Below are 14,718 nucleotides of genomic sequence, written 5' to 3' on the forward strand. Positions count from 1 at the left end.
AAAAAAAAAAAAAAAAAAAAAAAAAAAAAACCAGCAGAAGTGGCCTGAGAGGGGTAGACATTTATATACCACCATCCTGAAGAGCTGGTGGAAGTGGGACCTAAGTTCAGACAGAGAACAAAAGAAGCATAACAGCATGGCCGCTCCCCTTGTGGGACACTGGAGCAGATGGGATAATGTTGAATGATCATGTTGAATAATAATAATTAATGATAATTATTTCATTAATGTTTAAAGCAATGTATCATGATTACATAAGATGTTTGGCACCCGTGGCTTTACTTCAGTGCTGCTGATAAAATGTGGGGTCGTGGGGTCATTATTAGCTTGATTACTCCTCCCCTACCACTTATAATATGTGGCCAAGTTGTCATGTCCAGAGGTATCTGGGCTATGGAAGAACTACAGAGCTATTTGTGGGAACTAGGAATGAAACATAACTATCTACATGCTGCCTTCCCAGGACTAGACAGTATGACTTTTATTGCCAGGAGGAAGGATGCAGGGTTGCAAGTACCTCTCCACCCATTTATGATGCCCTGATATCAATATTATGCCCATTAGTAGGGCAGTGACTCCAGCTAGCAGTACAACTGATAGCAAGACCTAGGGGAGACAGAAGGATTGCAGCAGAAAATAGGAATCTATAAAACCCAGCTTAAAATGAAAGGACCTCTCAGAGTCTGCCATAGACAAATTCAGGTAGACCTAATAATAACGGGAGTGAATGAAGGAAAACAGATACACAACCTAATAGATCAGCAAAAGGAAATCCCTTTAGTAGAGAGCTGTAGCCTATCATCCAGTGGATCAATGAAGGGAAAGGACACACCAGGCAGTGTGCTGAACTGCAAGTGGTATAGACAGCTGCTGCTCACAAAGTAGGCCATTAACTCTCTTCACAGACAGCTGGGCCATATTCAGAGCACTTACAACGTGGCTGCCGCAATGACAACAACCGTGGATGATTATTAACAGGCCTCTATAGGGAAAATAGCTATGGAAAGAGATTGGCCTTGTGTCCAAACCAAAGTTGTCACAATGTGACATGTAACTGTCCATTGCTCTCTTCAGTTTCCTGGAATTGATGAGGCTGACCAACCTGCAAAGGTAGGATGGCTGGAAGAAGCCCCAGCAGAAGAAATGGCCACTTGGCTACATTGTAAATGACAGCACCCAGGTCAAAAGACTATGTGGGCAATGGAGACATGCTGGGGACTGACCGTAAAAGTGTCTGACTCTACGGAATGCCATAACCGTCTTTGACTACTCTCAGCCCTACCCACAACAACTGAAGGTCACCAAGGGGCATAGGAAAGGGGGTGATGTTCCTCTTCCATCATGGCAGGTAGAATACATTGGCCCTCTCCCATTTTCAGAAGGGGTCAAATGTATTTTGACTTGTGTGGACACAGTTACAGACTCCTGCAAGACTTCCCCAGCCAAAAAAAAAAAAAAAAAGCCAAGCAAAAAGCAACTATTAATAGACTGATCCAGCTGAGTGCCAGCACACCACAGGTAACTGAGGCTGATCAAGGAGCTCATTTCCCAGGTGGACTCAAGACCAGGACATATGGGTTTTCCACCTGCCATATAATCCAACAGAAACTGGATTAACTGAACGACTGAATGGCCTGCTGAAGTGAGCCTTGACGACTGAGAGAAATTCTATGAGGTGGAGGCAGGAGGAGATCGCTCATCTGCATGATGTGCTAAGAACACTAAATGAGAAAACCAGACATCAGCAGCCTGCAGCCATTTCTATCTCACCCAGAGCCACCAGCATTAAGGTTATAGATACAGTCCACATCTACTAAACATTTTCTTAAACTGGCCTGGGCACAAGGAACAACTTATTATGGCTGGCTCCTCAAGACATCACATTGAAGAGAAGGAGCATTAGTCAACCATGAATTGAACAAGTAAGCCCCCAGTGATTTGCCTTAATGAACCTTTGGGAGGAGGGAGAATGTTCAAATTTACATGTAAAGACTTCTCTATTGGGATCCTGGCCTCATAAATACAGGTGATGTTACCCTTGGGTGTCATTATCTGAGAAACACTCTGTAGCTATTATATGTATTTCAGAGTCTTATTCTTTCTATACCCCTGAAGTGGAAACAGATAGATTGGTCTGGTACACTTGCCCAGGCAAGCTGACTTTGCAGGCAGATTTTACTAATGCAATATTTCAGAGTAGCCTGTGTTCTACCTCATGGAGCTGATTTGTTACTACTGGTGCCTATTAAACATTTGTCACATTCTCCATAGGTTACCAACAAATTGCCTTTTCCTTGACTAAGTAATGGAAACTGCACATCATGCCAACCACACTGACTGATCTGCTCAGAACTCCTGGTGACTGCAGCACAAAGACTTCCCTGGGCAGTCCATCCTGCAAATGAGATGGAGGAAATGAAGTTGGATAAAACAGAACTGGACTAAAACACAACATGTGTCATGCTTTAACACAAGTGTCTAACAAATTAATACTACCTTAATTACCTTAGTATGCTTGCTGATGGGCTCTTACTCTTTGTGCTGCTATTATAGAGTATGGATGCAATGTGCCCTCCAGGGCCTCCAGAGCTCAAGTTTCACAGAAAATATGGGGCAATATAAGATTGTGAGGGACATTAATGGACTTCTAAAGCACTGAAGAGGTGGAATGGTATAAACACAAATGATTGCCTAGGAAAATTTGCAGTGATCTAAGAAGGACTTTACAGAATGTGATAATGAAAGAAATGTAGAGAGTAAGCTGGCCACTTCCCTTATCTCCCATAATTAGGTGAGGATCAAAACAGAGTGATTATAGCTGTAAAGTAAAAGAATGTTCTCATAAAACTCCACCTGGGCCATGGGCATGCGGTCTACCCTGTATATTGCCATTGCTTGAAGGCGTGGTATGGCTCTCCATCGTATCCTGGGCCGCTGCCAGTGAGGAGTACATGAATAATGAGATGTCCAAACCCTCTCTATTGAGTCTGCCAAGATCTTTCTTTGGATCAGTATGCTTGGGGAATTTGCAGCCCTGGGGCTGAACAATATTCATATTCATTGTAGTTGCAGATATCTCCAAATGCTGTTTCTCTTCATCACTATTTCAAAAATTCAGTAGGCAATAGGCTTGCTGCTAGGTCCTTAATTCATTAATAAAGAAGCATATGCATTACTAAGGCACAAATTTGATTTAATCTTTAGGTATCTGTATTTGTAAATTATTATTTTTTGTAACAACATATGCTATCTTTTTCTAATACATTTTAAAAGTGGGGACCTACCTATGCATTTGGATTATAGAAAATGACATTCCATAACTGCATCCTTCCATGAACATTTCTTAGTAGGGATCTATAGGAATCATCATATTTTCTGAGAGGTTCAAGGCCAAAAATAAGAATCTCTGCTTTCGCACAAAAAATTACTAAACAATCACTTTATAAATTTAAAATGCAAATGAGATGGAGGAAATGAAGTTTCTAAAAATGTCAATGTTCGAATTTTCTTAACTATTGTTAAGAAAAAAGATTTACCAATGTATTAAGGACCACGCACCAAACAAATCTTTTTCTTTTTGCAGAGACCTAGAATAAAGGGAAAGCCATTACCATAATCACCTGGAGATAAACTATCTTCCCACAGCTCCAGAAAAAATGTTGTTTATGAAGAGTATCTAAGCAAAAACTGACTTCCATAACAAATATGGCATTTTTCCTTTTAATTAAGCATGCTATGTTTGACAGGTCGCTAATTTAGGACATTCAGTTCTTTCAAATGATGGAGAAGATAGTTTGGAATTTCAACTAGATTTTCCAAACAATAAACCTAAATTCCATTTTACTTTCCTGAATCATAAGAAGAGGAATCAGAATCCATACAGTGAGTCGCAGCAATGTGACAGGTACAAGGATTCAATTTCGGAGCACAAGCTCATTGCCTGAAAGCACCTTATTGAGGTTTGTGGCTATTCATAGCTCAATCAAAGACTTTTTTAGAAGGATAATGCCAGAAGCCTGGGCAGTACGGCATCAGCAGCTGTACTCTTTGAGCTTAAATTGTTTGTGGAAGGATGGCATCAAGGGAAATAAAAGCAGAATTTGGTTAGGGGAGATTAGCAGAGGTTGTGGATGGGGAGGCTGCTACATCACATAAACTCTCAGTGTCCACAGAGCACATTGTGTAATCACCTCATTTGCCCCTCAGCAGGCACAGGCTCTGTCCTCATGCCAAGTTGCATAAGAGAGATTTCAATAGTTTTAAAAATGTACCTTATCAATGCTTATCAATGAGAATACTGTTCATGTTGACAAAGACATCAGGCTACCTCATCTGAATTTATGGGATAACCTTTACTCATTCTTCTTTCCTACCCCCCTTCTTTGCAGAGGTCTGAATTTGTAGCAAGTTTGAGAACATTTCAGGTTGTCATAGAAGGACAAGGAAGTCTTACCTCAGGGGAAAAAATGAGAAAAACCCAGGTAGAGCACTATCAAGGATCAGGTATTCAGAATTGTGGTACCAACTGTCAAATAGGTTATATGTTTTTTGAGGTTTGTCTCTTCTGACCATCCTGGCTCTGACAGCTGTGTTTATCATTAAACAAGGAGCAATCTACCAAACATAATCAAACTGTGAGGCATGAACTAGAGGAATTACTTGGGAACTTGTGAAAAATTTTCAGATCCCAACCTAGAATTACTAAATCCTAATCTCTGAGGGTAGGATCCAGGAGTCTGTGTTTTAATAAGCCTTCCAGATGATTCTCAGGCACAACTTGGCAACCCTCTTCAAACTGTTCTTTTGAGCCATGACAGTGTCACTGTGTTATTGGAAGCAGCAATGATGCAAGTGTTTAGTAAGTGGCCAGAGCTCCACAGGAAGGGAAGCAAAGCCATGATCTCATTGCACATAGATGAAGGAGGGAAAAAAACATTAGTCTTTCTTTAATTTGCTCATGCTAGATCCATTCCAACAAATTTGCAAAACATTACACACCTCTACTGTGACTAACTGTTTTGAAATTGTAGACAACAGGAAAAGTTGAGTAGTTCAGAGAAATAAGGCAAAACAAGTTGCTTTGGGTCTGAATCTTTTTCAGGTTCTTCCACTGACATTCATAAATATATTGAGAGCTGAACATTGGTCTTACTCATGCTCTTATTACCAGCACTTGGCTCAGGGCTTGCTTCATTATAGTTGCTCAATGAATGTTTCAAAATGAGAAGATATATAAATGAATGAAATGAAATCAAGGTTTTGCCTTTGTTTCTGTGTATTAGTTTAATATTGCTTTAGGGGACAATTAATTTCCTTGCTCATATTGGTTGTTGGTACATTTCAGCTCCTTACTGTGGTAAGGCTGAGGTCCCATTCCCCTGCTGGCTCTCACCTTGTAGGGATGGCCTGATTTGGCTCACCGTCACTTTCCTGTCTTCCTAGCCAGTAAAAGTACCTTGCAAGCATTGAGTCTCTCCTTTTTCTTTTCCTGCCTCACCTAACTCCTCCCCTACCTCTTCTACTTTTAAGGGCTCATAAATTTCTATGGGAATTACCTAGATAATTCAGGAAAATCTCCTCATCAAGGTTCAGAATCTTCATGACATCTGCAAAGTCCATTTGACCATGTAAGGTAACATATTCACAGATTCTGAAAATTCAAACATTGACATTTTTAGTGGACCATTCATCATTCTGCCTTTTACACTATATTACACAAAATATCTTAAAAGCATCTGCATTCTAGAAATTAAAAGGGGGCAAATATGATATTCTTGTAGAATGCAACAGGACAAGTCACCCACAGACAGAACTAGCCTTTGAAAGATGATGGTTTTAGAAAAATTAGTAGCTCTCTACAGTCATCACTTTTAAAACCGCTTACTGAGGCTCTTCCCTCATCCTGGACAGGCCAGGACAGCAAGATTTTAATACTTCTTCCTCTATCTTTTTCTGATTTCCAACCAAAGCATGCAAGGATTAGTTCATCACTATAGATGGTTTTCTGTATGTTGAGTATTTTCATATAAACCATCTCATTCAATTATCACATTATCTCAATCAAGTATCTGTATTGCCATTTTAGAGGGAAGGGGAGGCTTAGAAAATTTAAATAACGTATTTAAGTTAGTAAATATCAGAACTTAGATCCTATTGCTAGCCCCTTTTGTTCACCCTTACACACCCTGCTTCCTTGTGATGCCCCATTTTCTCATATTTCCTTTACTCCAAGCAAACTTAAGTTTGGCATTTATGTTTCTTAGCTACTATGTAAAGGGCTCTTTCATAACAAGATCTCAAGCATCAAAGGATGATCTGAATGGTAAAAATCAAGGCTCCTTGGGGTGGACCCAGGGAGGAAGTCAAACATGTGGTTTCACTTGGTACACAAACATTTATAAAGCCCGACTGAGCGGGAATTCAGGAGACAAGCACTAGAGAGTTCTTTTAAATTTTTTTCTACCAGAAAAACAAAAAATTAGTTGTGTGGAATAGTTAGAGGGTCTAGGAAAGATCTCAAAAAATTAATCATTGCTATAACAAATGTTTGAACAAAGCCCCTCACTTCTAAATTCAAATTCTATTACTACTAGAATTGTATCCAAATGGTTCAAAGTGTTCCTTCAATGTGAGGACCCACAAACAGGAATAAGAACCAATGAGTCATGAATTATTTTGTCCCTCTTTCGAATATCTAAGCATTTTCTGTCTGGCTTCATTAATCACTATTCAGTGACTCATTATTTGGCAAATACATATTGAATATTTTGCTATTTTCTGAGACCATGATAAATAGAGAGGTGAAAAGAAAGAATACAAAATTCAGCCATGGATCTAATATGACATGAGCTAATCTCATTTTGACCTTCATGGTAGATAATATCTTAATAGAGAAACTCCCAGGAAACATAGAATTAATACTGAATGACTTCCTGTTCAGAGACACAGGTTTATCTCCAAGGGATTCATTTTAAACAACCACTCCACACAGGGCAGAACAGCCTACTCTCTGTTTGCTCTCAGATATCTTTGCTTCATCATGTTTCCCTGACAAATAAGAACTGTGTTCTCGGAGAACAGAGACCAGACTGCAGTCCCAGCGCTCTGCTTCCACCCGGCCCAGATCACTTCACCCTGAGATTTCCCACTAGCTTTTCTGAAGGAGCAATCATTTCTTACTTCCCAATGAATTGCATTTTTATTTAAAGCTATAAATAAATATGATTATACCCTCTATTTACCAGGTATATATGTGCCATATCCAGCTGTGGCAATTGTTCACAGTTCAATTCCTTTGCATTAGCTGACTCTGTAAAAGTTATGGTGTAGGCAGCTTCTCTTTAACCAACTCTTTCTCTTTCATCACTGATTGACTTCTGTGACACCCTGATGACATAGTCTGCTATTGGATCCAGGTTTTTACATTCCCACCTCCAGACTTCACCCATCTACTGTGTGCTTTTCCATCCTCTATGGGGCTCTAGAATTGCTGATTTCAAGCCCTCTCTCCATAAAACTTCTGCTCGTGCTGACCTCTCCATTCAGAACCTAGCTCTCAAACAGGTAAGTAAGAAACCAGCTGCAGACATGATCTATGTCATATACATATCAGTATTTCCAATGCGTAGGTCACTGTCTATGCCATAATGATAAATAACATCACACACCATGTTAATAATAATTGTATTCACTTATATAATATTTAGGTTGTAGTGATCATATAATTTAAACACATTAATTAATTTCATCTTATGACAATTGTATGAGATAGGCATTATTATTATATTTGTTTCATAGATGAGGAAATTAAAGTCTGTTAACAAATGAGAGAATGGAAGCCTGCTGGATGTAATGATATGGACTGTCTGGAGACAATTTCTCATATCTAAAGAGTAAGTCCAACAGGAGGAATTTGTGCTCTGTACACTATTTAAGAAGAGAAAGTATTGGGGGCACATGGCCCCAGAATGGGAGAGAACGAGTCTTTGAAATTACTTCAGTGACACATGATGGACTTAGTATTTCAGGGGTCTCTCCTTGTCTGTGGTCTTGCTTCAAACATCTCTTCTCTATCATTTTTTTCTGATTTTTTTTTTAAAAAGAAGTGCTGGAGCTAGGAATATTTAAATGTGTTGTCCAGGTCAGAACAGTTCTGTGAAGGAGTTAGAACTCCACAATTCAAGTATCATAACCAGTTATGGGAACTTGTGGGACCATGTTGGACCTCGGTACTCTTCTTGCCCTGAATGTCTCTGCATTGGTATTCTATGCTATATAACAAATAATCAAAAACCTAGCAGCTTAAAAGAATATATGTTTACTATCTCAGTTTCAGTGGATCAGGAGTTTGAGAATGGCGTATCTAGATATCACAATGTTGAAAACTGTCAGCCAAACTGTGTTCTCATCTGGAGGGTTGGATTGGGGAAGAATATACATCACATAGGTTATGAGCAGAATTCATTTCCCTGCAGATGTAGAATTGAAGGCCTGAGATTCTTGCTGATTGTTGTGTGACAGCTGCCCTCAGCTTCTTACCACATAGGCTTCCTAGCATTTACTTCTTCAGAGTCTGCCATGGAGTTTCTAGAGTGAGTCCAGTGGACTCTTACACGAAGCAATTAATAATCACAAAAGTGAAGTCCCATCACCTTTGCCACAGTCCATTGCTAGAAGTAAATCATAAGTCCTGCCCACCTCAGATGGAGGGCATGAGTATCAGAAGATGGGATTCTCAGGAGTCATGCTAGGTTTTATCTGCCACAGTCTCTCAGAGCTCACTTAAAGGAAACTCTATTAGGCAGAACTGTTATGTGGACTGCATTCACCAAGTATGTGAAAGAGCAATATCAGGGACCCTGTCTGAATTGTTCAAAGAGGTATCCCATGTCTAAAAGATAGCCTGCCACCTCATCCAAAAAGGTCTGTCTGTCCATGGAAAAATGAGAGAGTGACTTCTCTTAACATGTCTGTTATACAGAAAAAAATAAGTAAATAAACAAACATGACAGGCAGGAAAAGGGCTAGAAAAGCTACTTACTGTTATTTTGATGGCTCTTCACTACTATTTGCTCCCAGTTAACTAGTCTTATTTTCTATGACAGAAGGTCATCGACAAAGATGTTGTTTAGAAAAAAAATTGGCTAGGAAAAAAGGGAAGAGGAAGTAGACTCTCTGTGAGGGCCCCTTTTCTGGTGGACTGAAACCCAAACTGCTTTCTGGAGGGCTTGACACCCAGCCCCCAGGAGTCTTTGGTAGTCCTTGATCTTCAGAGAGAAACTCTGGCAGGGCTATGAAAATGTCAACAAAGGTGCTTATTTATTTATTTATTTTTTATTCCTTCCTTTTCAACAATACTGTGCTTTGTTTTTTTCCCATATTTTTTATTGAGAAAATTTTTATTTTATTGGGAAATTTATTTATAGTTGGACATAACGGTGGTATTTGTTGTTACGTATTCATACATAATAGAACAGTATAATTTAGCTATTACCATCCCCCAGTTCTTCTCTTTCTTCTTCTCCTCCCTTCCCCATCCCTTTCCTCTATTCTACTGATCTCCCTTCAAGTTTCATGAGACCCCCACGACACACACACCTTTCTTTTGTTTTTTCTTTTCTAGCTTCCACATATGAGAAAACATACAACCCTTGACCTTCTGAGTTTGGTTTGTTTTGCTCAATATATGTTCTCAAGTTCCATCTTCTTTCCTGAAAATGACACAATTTCATTTTTCTTTATGTCATGTCTTTCTTTCTTACAGTACTTTATGGCTGGCAAACCTCTTTCAGACAAAATTTGCTTTGAGTCTTAATCTCCAGGGGCAACACTGGACACAAAGAGAAAGCAAATGGAAAGACAGGGAAAATGTCAAAGAGCCAAACAAAGACCAAAACAGATGCTTGGATCCCTGAACACCTGACTATTCCTGAAGCGTTTCCCCACTAGGCCTCTTGCATGGCAGTACTTTTCACCCAGGTGCTGAGGCTGTGGACACGAAATAGGTAGGCGCAGATGCACCCAGAAGACTCTCAAGACAGGACTTTGCCATTTTTTAAAACATGTAGATATAAGACAGAGGTTGAGTAGCAAACAGCCACATGATAGACAAGTTTAACATTTAAAATACTGGCTATGGTCCACGTGCAAGTGTGTGCTCAAGTGGTAGATACAGGAATCGGAGAGCGTGCCCAAACTCACACTCTATAAACTGTGTTATTATGAAGCAGGGAACGGGGACTCTTTAAGAGGAAAGAAAACAGGGCTTTCTAGGCACAGAAGTTCAAGGTGTGTGAGGACAGACAAGTACAGGGATCAGCATTAGAGACTGCCTTGGGCCTCCCTTTCAGTAGATTTTTAACAACTCCAACTGCACAGAAACTGTCAAATGGGAAAGAGGAGCCATTCCAGACTGAGCCTTCACAAAAATTTATGAATTGGAACATAATATATAACTAAGAGGTAGGCACTGAAATCCAACCAGGAAAAATTCTAAGAAGGAGAAATCTTCTCCCAAGAAGAAACAGTGACCATGAAAACCTAAAATTAAAAATATCAGCAAGTAATAACTGTTGCCATTTCCCCCCATGACTTTGAGCTGCTAATTGTGTTAGGAGTTTCTAAGAAATTCTCACTTATATCACTGATAGTCCTATCTCACCAGCAGCTCCAGAAACTCTGTAACCTGGCATTCCTCCAAAGTCTAAAGGCTTTATTCCTCTTGTTCTTTCCCTCCTTTCTCTACCTTATGGTTAATGATGAGACATGATATTCTCTTGCTATTACTGCTGAATGAGAGGGTTGGAGAGGAGGCCCAGAATACTTTTACTCCTTCCATAAGTTGCTCAAATCATCCTTCAATCCCAACTAACCAGGAGCGAAGCCTAAAGGTATTTAGACTCTCAAATACTGACCTATCTGTCCAATTTCTGTAATTATAAATATTTTTAGAGAGAGAGAGAGAGAAATAGAATTTTTTTAATTTTTATTTTTTAGTTTTCTGTGGACACAACATCTTTATTTTATTTGTATGTGGTGCTGAGAATCGAACCCAGTGCCCCGAGCATGCCAGGCGAGCATGCTACCGCTTGAGCCACATCCCCAGCCCCAATTATAAATATTTTTAAAAGATATATTTGAACTTTGAATGCACAGGGTTAGGGAAGTTTCTCTCTAGAGACAAAATGTACATTGGCAAATATTTTATATGCGACTCAGGGACAGACAGAATTCCTTGAACTAGCTACAAAGATATGCAGTCACAGGAGTGTCCCCTTCTCTCCAGATAGAGAAGCCATTGAGAACAGGATGTGCTGCATTCTTTGGGTATACCATGAACAAAAAGGTTATACTGTGAACTTAATGGACCTAAACATTAACTGGTAATTGAGAAGAGGGCTAGGCATACCAAGGATGCTCAGTTCAAGTTCTCAGGGCCTTTAATATATACAAGAATGATAAAAATAGGGGAGGGGGAAGTGGTAAAGGAGAAAAACATGCAAACTGCGAGTAGATAAGTGTCACCTCAAAACTTATGGTCAAGACCAAATAGCATTCTATAAAATTGAAATGTTGGGCTGGGGATGTGGCTCAAGTAGTAGCGCACTCGCCTGGTATGCGTGCCGCCCGGGTTCGATCCTCAGCACCACATACAAACAAAGATGTTGTGTCCGCCGAAAACTAAAAAATAAATATTAAAATTCTCTCTCTCTCTCTCTCTCTCTCTCTCTCTTTAAAAAAAATTGAAATGTTATTTTGTGCTTAAGGAATAAAGTTGAACAAAAGGTCAAAAGACGGAAAATAAATTTATCTGGGACTTGAACAGTCTAAGCAACAGATTCTATGTTGTCATTTGAGATAACACTTGCCAGATTATATTAAGGTTCACTAAAAGTTGTTCTCCAAGTTGACAAAGTAACCAAGTCTTTTTTCTAGGCTTTTCTTTCTTTTCTTTTGTTTTTGTTCATTTGTTTTACCTGCAGATTTTTGATGGCTGGATTGAGAAGATAGTAAATAAGAAAACATGTATAAAATCAGATAATTCTGGCTCCCTTTGGGTGTCATTGCTAATGGGTGATAAACAATTCAGGCCTTCTCTTTCTCCATTTGGAAAACATTGACTTGGTATTAGTTTGCCAGTGCTGCCATAACACAGTACCACAGACTAGGTGGCTTCAGCAGCGGAGAGTTATTTTCATAGAGTTCTGAAGACTAGAATCTTGAGACCAAGGGGTGAGCAAAGTTGGTTTCTCTTAAGGAATTCCTCTATGGCTTTTAGAAAGCCATCTTGTCCTAATGTCATCTTAAAAAGACATCAGCCATATCCAACTAAGGCCACTATAGCTCTTTTAAACTTAATTGCCTCTTTAAAGGGATCTCTAAATACAGCCACATTCTGAGGACTGGGGATTAGGAATATAAATTTGGGGGTGGGGAAAACAAATTCATCCCATAACAGTCTTTGAGGAAGTAGAGACAAGATGAAAATTTTTAGAGGGATCTTTAATCCACTTCACATTCTCCCATACCCTGAGGACTCTGTGGAGGACAAAGATTCCCAGCTTCTCCTGTGGCCAGGGATGATTCTTAATTTGAAAATCCATAGTTGGGTCTAGGATTTGGCCTCGGGGTTCTTTGTGGAAAGTCAAGCAATGATCAGAGGGAATTTACAGCAGTGTTTCCTCTCTCTTCTATGTCAAAACTATAGTTTCTAAGTGGACATTATAACTGCTCTCACACACATACTAGTACAGCTGTATTTTGGAGGTGTCAATCTCATTTAATTACAAAATACAAAATATTTACACTTTTTGTCTCAATTTTCTAAAATGTGATGCACATGCCATTGGCAATACCTGAGACATTATTGTGTGGCACATAAGCAGAGTGTTAAGTAGCATTAAATCAAATAGTGAGGAAGTTATTTCCTTGCACTATTTTTAGTTCTTTTGGTTAAACCAAAAAGAATGTGTCATATTGGAATTAATATCCCTTAAACACTTGACAGAGAGCAGACCTTAGGTCAGAGACTTTAGCAAACAAAAATATTCATCTAGAGCCTAATAGCATTGTTTAGTCTCTGATATAGTTATTCTTGTACTTAAATTCCTCATTGAGGAAGTGATAATGTTCTTCCATTTACTTTTTTAAATAAATCTTTATTTAATATTGAGTTAATTTAAAGAAAACATTAAGGGAATAGTAGTGCAGGTAGTATTTAAATGTGGCAAATATTATGCTGTCAAGTTACAAGTGACTAAAATTTGGGGAAAATTGTTTTCATCTAATTCTTCTTCTTTTTTTTAATTGTAGTAGTAGATGGACAGAATGTCTTTATTTATTTCTGTTATTTTTTTAATGTGGTGCTAAGGATTGGACCCAGTGCCTCACTCATGCTAGGCAAGTGCTCTGCCACTAAGCTATAGTCCCAGTCCTTTCATCTAAGTCTTCAAGCAAATTTACAAGGTTTGATCATATTCAACCACATTTTGATAAAGAAAAAATTGAGGCTCAACATGGCTGTTTTTCAGTCTCCCACTTAGTTATTCACAGAGCCAGGATTCACATACATGTGTGTCTGACTAAAAGGATTATGCCCTTAATTACTAAACCATGTCACTTATCCATCAGACCCTCTGCAGCACTTTGAGTAAAAGAAGGTAAGTCCCTAAAGGAAAATACCTGAGCTATGGGAAGGAGGGCCAACGTAAGTTGGGATTTGACTGGTATGTGAATACAGTAGTCTCCTCTTATTCCTATTTTTGCTTTCTGCAGTTTCAGCAGTCATCAGAGAATTGGAAAGTGGAAAGTTCCAGAAATAAACAACTGCACGCTGTTCTCAATAGTGGAGTAAAATCTTACACTGTCCTGCTGTCTCCTCAGGAAGTGGATCATCCTTTTGTCCAATGTATCCATGCTGTATATGCTACTTGCCCTTTACTCACTTAGCCATCTTGGTTATCAGTTCCACTGCTGCAATATCTCACAGTGCTTGTTTTCAAGTAAACTTTATTTTACTTGAACAAAGTGCAACAGTAGTGATGCTAATAATTTGGATGTGTCAAAGAGAGGCCACAGGGAAATTCCCTGAAGGGAAAAAAGTGAAAGTTCTCTATTTAATAAGGAAAGAAAAAGGTTGTATGCTGAGGATGCTAAGATCTATGGTAAGAACAAATCTTCTATTAAATTGTGAAGAATGAAGAAGAATTTCACGCTAGTTTTGCTATCATAACACAAACTGAAAAAGTTATAGCCATGGTACATGATAAACACTGAGTTGAGATGGAAAAGACATTAAAATTGTGTCTGCATATATAGGAAAAACCAGAATGTACAGGGTTTGATACTATCCAGTTTTCGGCATTCACTGAATGGCTTAGAATGTATCTCTTGTGGATACCGGGTGGGGTAGGGGAGAACTATTGTGCTTATTTAGTCACCAATAAATTTGACCTGAGTGTCTTCTGTCAGTCAATAAACTTGGCCTGATGGCTGAATTGTTATTTTCCAGAGGGTAACCAAAGACAGTGGTTCCCAGATGAGAAAAACAAAAATCAAAATACAAAACAGGGAGACTTCTTTTTTTTTCTGGGAAATCCACCAGGTTGCTTGAAAATGATATACCTACACAATAGATCACCAATACTTTTCTGCAACAAAGTGTACTGACCTTCTACTCTGGACAGAACAGGAATATTAACGATCTCATTTGTAAAGGAA

At 39.0% G+C, this 14,718-nt stretch overlaps 2 long non-coding RNA genes across 4 annotated transcripts in view; one reads left to right on the top strand and one right to left on the bottom strand.

Annotated features, from left to right (window-relative positions):
* The window catches only part of LOC107144770, a 20,612-nt gene extending 13,232 nt beyond the window's left edge, over positions 1–7,380 (bottom strand). For both annotated transcript variants that reach the window (XR_007343423.1, XR_007343422.1), the window contains exons 1-2: positions 7,242–7,380; positions 5,556–5,650 (exon numbers count right to left, since the gene is read on the bottom strand). This is a non-coding gene — a long non-coding RNA (uncharacterized LOC107144770). The remainder of the gene's footprint in view (positions 1–5,555; positions 5,651–7,241) is intronic.
* On the top strand, positions 6,997–14,477 carry LOC107144769. Of its 2 annotated transcripts, XR_001503827.2 has the most exons (4): positions 6,997–7,244; positions 7,399–7,563; positions 7,798–7,892; positions 13,774–14,477. It is a non-coding gene; the product is annotated as an uncharacterized LOC107144769 (long non-coding RNA). The 2 variants fall into 2 exon arrangements; XR_007343421.1 differs by lacking the exon at positions 6,997–7,244 and having other exon boundaries at positions 7,315–7,563.
* Positions 14,478–14,718: the final 241 nt, after the last annotated feature.

This window comes from Marmota marmota, unplaced genomic scaffold, assembly GCF_001458135.2.
Source record: "Marmota marmota marmota unplaced genomic scaffold, marMar, whole genome shotgun sequence".
Lineage (NCBI taxonomy): Eukaryota > Metazoa > Chordata > Mammalia > Rodentia > Sciuridae > Marmota > Marmota marmota.